The following is a 7208-nucleotide window of genomic DNA, read 5'->3' as shown; positions in this document are numbered from 1 at the left end:
GCAGAAGCAAGACCCAAGCTTGTGAACGCTCTCAAGTGCAGCACTCCAGCAACCACATGCGTTCCGAGGCATTTCTGCAGGACAACCACCACCCTGTGAGTATTTCAAGGAAAAGAAGACACAGGTGGATTGCTGAATCTTCTGAGGCTGAAAAAATACCTTCTTCAGAGGCCCATACAAAAAAAAAAAAAAGAAAACAAAAACAAAAACAAAAACAAACAAAAACAAACCCCAAAACCTCCAGACAAACAATAAACTAAAGAAACAACTAGGAAAAAAAAAACCTCACTAGGAAAAACCACACCAGCACTAAGTCTGGCCTCGGATAAATTGCAAAATGTCTTCTTATTATAATTACCAAGATCCCTGAGGGTACATATAGTTGAATTAAGGGGTGTCTCTACTTGCATACTTAGTGGCTGTAGAGCTGTCTTCAGCTTCAGTCTGTGGTCCCATAATCAGTGTCCAGAACATGCACAAGACGCCCTTTAATTTGGTTATAAGTAGCCCTTGGGGAACCGTAGAATTAAACAGTATCATAAGGTTCTAAACATGGTCTGTACAAGGGCTAATTCCATGCTCCCGCTCAATAGAGGATTTTTCAGCCTCATCAAAGTTTTATGCTAAAATTTTGGCTAATATTTTGAAAGCATGTTACTTCATTTGACCTAAATGACTTTTGCACATGTTCATTTCCATTTCACTCTATCAGCCTGTTTAACATAATAGCATATTAACAGTACATTTGAAAGAAGAGTCAGTGGTTTGGAGTCAGTCCAAAGCAGTCACAGCAGCAGGAGAGAGCAATAAGAGTTCTGTAGAAGGAAAATCAGACTTGAGTCCCCATTATTTCTTTGCAAAATGCAAATATCCTTGTGCACGAGGGATGTTTTGGCACAAGAACATAATGTTATTTGTACCAGATTACCAGATTATTTCCTGAAAGATGGTCCCTGAGAAGATCAGACTGCTTCAAATGGCGCTTCACAACTGGAAAGTGCTGAAGAAGCAAATACTTGAAATTATTATGTCTTTTAACATGTGTGCAAGCAGTGCATTTTTATATAGTATCATTCTATACCATTCAAATATATCCATTTCACAGCATGTGCGTGGACAGGCAATAGATGCAATTGGTGGAATCCGAGGCCATTAAACTTTTGTTATTACATCTTGCTGTTTATAACTTTGCCAAACCCAACCCACTTACTCCATAATACTCCTCAGTGGTTACCTGCCTGAATTTGATTTATTTGATTTTTATTCTTTATTGAATGCAAAAGTCACTTCCAAAAGTGAGATTGTTAATCTTTTCATGGTGATTAGATTGAGTGCTGACACTCGCCAAAGAAGTAGAATATGTGGGCTTATGACAAAAAATTATTAAAAAAAAAAAAAAGGAAAAAATAAGAATGTTTCACTATTTAAAATAGACTAGCATTGGATCATAAAGCAAAACAAAAGGAGAGGGAGAGTGTATCTGGATGGAGCTTGCTGACAGTGGCTTTGTGGAAAGCCTTATTTCCAATAAAAAAGCCAAGCTGAGGAAAGTTTTCCTGCAAAGACCTTTACACCCAGCTAGGAAGCAATGCTGATGATGAGGAAAACCTGACACTTTTATCTAGGTTTGCCACAATTTGCTCCCTGTCCTCAGTGACTCATGTAAATCCCAAATAACACCAAAAAAAAATGTGGCTCGACCAAGTAGCACATTTCTGCTGAAGGATGATGCACACAGGTCATTTTTTGCATGTGCTGGCAGCCCAGAAACCCTGTCTTCGGCTGCATCCAAAGCAGGGTGACCATCAGGGGAGGGGGGGATTCTGCCCTGATCAGGTGAGACCCCACCTGCAGAGCTGCCCCAGCCCTGGGCCAGCGCAGGGAGCAGCTGGAGCTGCTGGAGCCAGGCCAGAGGAGGCTCCAGGATGAGCAGAGGGACGCAGCAGCTCTGCCGGCAGGAAAGGCTGGCACAGCTGCCATTGCTCACCTGGGCAGGAGAAGCTTTGGGCTGAGCTCAGGGTGGCCTTGCAGGGCCTGGAGGGGCTGCAGGAAAGATGGAGAGAGACAATTGCCGAGGGCTGGAGGGACGGGACACAGGGAACGGCTCCCAGGGCCACAGGGCAGGGCTGGATGGGACACTGGCAATCAGGAATTGCTCCCTGGCAGGGTGGGCAGGCCCTGGCACAGGGTGCCCAGAGCAGCTGGGGCTGCCCCTGGATCCCTGGCAGTGCCCGAGGCCAGGCTGGACACTGGGGCTGGGAGCAGCCTGGCACGCACATTGGGAGGTGTCCCTGCCATGACAGGGGATGGAATGAGGTGACCTTAAAGGTCCCTTCCAAGCCAAGCTGTTCTGTGATTCTGTGATTCTGTCAGAGCTCAAGAGCAGCACCAGTGCAGCAAATGACACCAACAGGCCTCTGGACCCCGGCAGAAATCTCTGTTTCTACCCAAGGGCACAAGCAGGCTTGTAAGCTTTCTTCTAAACCAGCCCAGGATGAAGTTGGCAAGGCACCATGGAGCTCATAAAGTCCAGCCCAGGGCTTACTGCTAAATCAGAGGATTTCACAAGGATAGCTGCTTCAGGCTGCTCTGTGAATCATTCAACAACCCATGACAGTCAGAAAACCTAAACCACCAGAACCTACTTGCTGGCATAGGGAGAGACGAGGGCAGAAAAGGGAAATTTCCACTATTATAGGTACAAATGCAAGCAGGGAATTTATCAAGCATGAGCTTCTCTCTGGACACAGGAAACTGTCCAAACTGTACACTGTGGAAGAAAGAAAATCTTTTTCCGTCAAGGTCTTATTTAAGGGTGAAAGATAATTACCATGCATAGATATAAATTAGTAAAACAGCACAACATATATCAAAACTAGAGAGACAGAAGCAGAACATTTTTGAAGCAGAAATTTTTTTTCTGTTTGCAAGAACATCAGCATGGCCATATCAGTAAAATACTATGGGAGGTGTTTTTGTGGGTAGAAAATAGACGTCCTGTAATTCTCACCTAATTATGCAGAGTTACAAACATCCTTACCACGTTGAAAGAACCATTGTTCTTTTATCAGATTTTTATTCTCAGCCTTAGTTCAGGCCTTATAACAGGCTTGGTAGATAACACCTGTGTGAATGAGAACCACTGGTAAGTCCTTGAAGCCTTGCAGAAAACCCTGTATGCAAGGTCCCTCATGCAGAGCCTAAATGCCCTGCTTATCAGCTTTCTATCCTTTCTTTGTGCAGGATTCAGAATGGTTCATGGGAACATTGCAGATGGTCCCTCCCAAGGGAACAACTAATTGCAAAAGAGGAATTCTTTTCCTGTCAGCTTTATGACTTGAAATAATATGGGCAAACACACCAACCATCTTCCTTTGGTTGCTAAGAGATCTTAAATTCCAGGCAGTGAAATGGCACAGTGAGGTGTGTGGCTCTGTGGTGTGTTGTGAGTGGTCCCATGGGTGGTGATGTTATCCTGGCTAAGCTCTAGAGCTGCTCAGACATTTTCTTTTGACACAACAGTTTTTCCCCAGGAAATTCCAAATCGTTGGCACTGAACCTGCCCAGAGATTGCACTGATACCAGCACGGGATATTCAAGAAATTCTCCTTTTAACTTTCAGCAAGTGTTTTTTGAAGGAAGCTCGAATCTCCACACCTCCTCTCTGTCCCTGTGTCCCTCTTTACCCTGCAGCTTCTCCATCCATAAGTCAGCTGTGTAACCTGGTCTGTTTTGAAATGCCTTCTCCCAGCCACCAAAACTCAAGCTCTTGGATACTTCAGTTTCCATTTTGGGGGGGATTTTGTGTGTCTGTGTGTTGCTCTGCTCACTCCAGCTTCCTACCCCAAACTACTGTAGGTTAAATAGTAGAGATGTGGGGAGCTGCTCCCACTCTTCTGGCTCAGGGATTTTTTATTTTTTTCTGAGGCATTGTTGGAAATCAGAAGCAGCAGAGGCAGGAAAAAATGTGTCAGAAAGGCCTGTGTCAACATTAACAGATTCCAATGTATGAACATTCCAAGAGATTCCAAGGCTGTATTTTTTTTTTTTTTTTTAAACATGTTCTCCTTGACAAATATACACATAACTGCACTTAAACTATTGAAAATTAGGAGAAAAAAAAAAAAAGGATCTGTAGAAATAACTGTCACAATTAGGTAAGCACAAAAGAGTTGTGCTGGCCTTGTGCTGGTGAAGGAGCTAACAGTGAAATACAGAATAAAACCTGCAGGAGATCTCTGCAGGCTGACAGAACCAAAAACTTTGGTGCACCTCTGCCTGACAGAACCAAAAACTTTGAACCATATTTTCTAGATGTAGAAGGTTCCTTTGCTGCAAAGATCACAAAAAACTACTGGAACATGAGCATGAGAAGGCTGTACTTGCTCTTGGTGTCACATTTTATAGACAGTGGTCTATAGCAATATATATATAGCACACAAGAGTGTGGAGAAGTATCATTTACGTGGTAGAGATTCTTAATTTCCATAAAATACAGCAGAGCTGTTTAATTTTTGCATCACTCACTAATTCAGAACAAAATCCCCAAACTAAAAAGACAGCAGAAGAGGCATGTTGCTTTTTAGGCGTCTTCCTTCACCTGGAGTTCTTACCATTCCACCAGGAAGCCTAATAGGGTAAAACCATCAGTTCATAACTTGATTGGGATATGTTTTGTGAAACATGGTGAGTAGCTCCAGCTTTCCCTAGGATTTCAACACATCCATTGTTTAAAAAGCAACACAAAAATAAATGGTCTGCTCCCTTACACCCATTCAGCAGCACTAAGGTCACAGGTTGCAGGGGCCGAATCAAGCCTAGAACTGGGCCAAAAGGCTGTCCAAATAAACTGGTGGTTTGTTGCATGTTTTCCAAATGACAAATTATCCTTGAACAGGCAGGCACATGCACTGGGGCTCTGGCTGGGGAGTCTTGGAGGCACAATTTGGCTTGCACATGCTCCTGAGTGTTGCAGGCCTATTGCCTTAAACACATCTGCACATCCTAAAAACACAGCTCTTGGCTTTTCCCACCCTGTCTCCTGTAACATTGCCCAGTCGGTATGACTCCATTAGTCAGTTGTCATGGATTAACGTAAAACTATGGTTTGGATCCCCCACTCAGGCTGCTGTTGTATATTTGCCACTGTTCTTCCATATTACAACAAAGCCTCTGTAGGGTCTGGTGTGTCCTCCATGTGTGTGCCATACGAAAGCCATAATGAAGTTAATGTTCTAACTCAGAAGAAGACTGAGATGACAGCTGAGAAGAAGTGTCCAGTGTTGTCAGTGAAACCTTTTTTGCTGTCATCATTAGGGGATCTCCCCCAGGTTCTTCCAGTGGAAGGAATTTTTTGGTGTGTGCTGACTCCAGATTTCGTTTCGCATCCAACCTGAAGATGTGGAAATAACTCCTCTAACAGAGAAGGGCACTGTAAATTTGTAAAAAATACGCTTGTAAAAAATATTAAAACAAAAAAAAAAAATCAAAGCAGACAGCTGGTGCCATTCCAGTAGGCAGAATTTGACCATTACTCAGGGAGCACAAGGAGAATGTGTGCACATATTCACTTTTCCTACACATGGGTGAGAGATCCTGACCCCACAGTCACAAAGTCACAGAAATCTCACACCTCACTCTCCGCGTGTTAGGACTATCAGGAGGAAAAATTATCATTACTTGAGGAACACAACTGAAAAATATAGCAGCTAAGAATTCTTGTGTGCTGGTTCATGACTCCCTTAGTTTGCTCTTATGGTGGTTTTCTTCTTTGCAGTGATTGCAGTCTCATTAATTAAATCTCATTCCTATTTTAAAAAAAGCAAATACTTGTGTTTCTCTGTCCTCTAAATTTCATTAGCAGATCTTAGCAGAAATATATTAAACAAACAAGGCATCTGAAATTTCATACATAATTGTAAAATTTTTTTTGAAAAACCCAAAAATAGTCTTTACCAAAGAATTTTTAGTGAGAATTGAGTAATCCAGATCACACTGGGTAACACTGATCATAAGATAAAGGAGAAGAGATCTTCAACAGCATTTTTAACATCAAGAAGGGAAACTTTTACAAGTCACAAGATGTTCTTAGGTATCTTTGATTTTTACTTGAATTGCAATCCAGGAATTAAATAAAGTTTTTGAAAAATGCCCTTGATCTTAACCCTGGGCATATATATAAGTAGACTGACATGGGCAGCAACAGCGTAACCAAAAGATTACACTATTTCATGGAACTACTAAGCCCTTTACTTGTCAAAATCTTTCAAACTTTAAACGAACACCTTGAAAAATTAATTTCTTCTCAGTTCCTAATGAAATTATATATATTTTTTTTCTGTAACAGAGCATTTTTTTCCTCTCTCAAAGAGAACATTTGTCACGTATTTCACACCCACCAAGCTCCTTTCATCCTTCACAGAGCAGCTGTGAATGCCCTGTCTCTGGAGGTGTCCAAGGCCAGGCTGGATGGGGCTTGGAGCAACCTGGGATAGCAAAAGGTGTCCCCATGGCAGAGGATGGGAGTGGATGGGCTTTAAGGTCCCTTCCAACCCAAACCAGCCTAAGATTCTGTGGCATGGGGTCTGTACACGTATTTGTAACTCAGGAAATACCAATGACTTAACGACTGTAGGGAACTCAGGTGAGGTTCAGCATCTCCTGACTTACCTGTTTATTAATGCTAAATGCAAAATCCTGTCTCTGCTGGGGCAGCAGTTAAAAAAAAAATCCAGTCTAATGAAGCTCCACTGATGGCAAGACCATTATTCCTGAATCAAACCAGAGAGGGAAAAAAATCCAGGATCCAACAGGATGAAATATACTCTCTTGATTCCTGATTTCATTAACTTTAAAACTATCTGTTTTCTTTATCACATTTATGGTGAACCAGTCCCAAGATTGTATTACTCCAAACTGGGTTTTTGCATGAAATCAGTAAGAAAATGTAGTAGCTAGATTTGTCTATATGGTTTGATCTGCAGACACTTGGTCACGCATGAAAAGCATCCAAGAAGGAACTGGCAGAGCATAATGACATCATCTAAGCAACTAAACCCAGCTTGAAAATATTATTAATGTTTCGTACTTTCAATTTTTTCCCCCAGAAATCCGTGTTTTAAATATTCAATTTAAAATTAACTTGCAAAGAAAACCCAGACCAAAATTGTGGCCTGGTTGATTTCTTGCACAAATGCTCAAAATCTGAT

The 7208-nt window shown here is 42.1% G+C and overlaps 1 long non-coding RNA gene across 1 annotated transcript; it reads left to right on the top strand.

The window, feature by feature from the left end:
- Positions 1 to 2817: 2817 nt before the first annotated feature.
- LOC137465008 (uncharacterized) lies at positions 2818 to 3621 on the top strand. Its single transcript, XR_010994529.1, has 2 exons — positions 2818 to 3145; positions 3244 to 3621. It is a non-coding gene; the product is annotated as an uncharacterized lncRNA (long non-coding RNA).
- The last annotated feature ends 3587 nt before the right edge of the window (positions 3622 to 7208 follow it).

This window comes from Anomalospiza imberbis, chromosome Z (assembly GCF_031753505.1).
Source record: "Anomalospiza imberbis isolate Cuckoo-Finch-1a 21T00152 chromosome Z, ASM3175350v1, whole genome shotgun sequence".
Lineage (NCBI taxonomy): Eukaryota > Metazoa > Chordata > Aves > Passeriformes > Viduidae > Anomalospiza > Anomalospiza imberbis.
The sequence above is the reverse complement of the archived record's forward strand: the minus strand, read 5'-3'. Positions and strand labels throughout refer to the sequence as shown.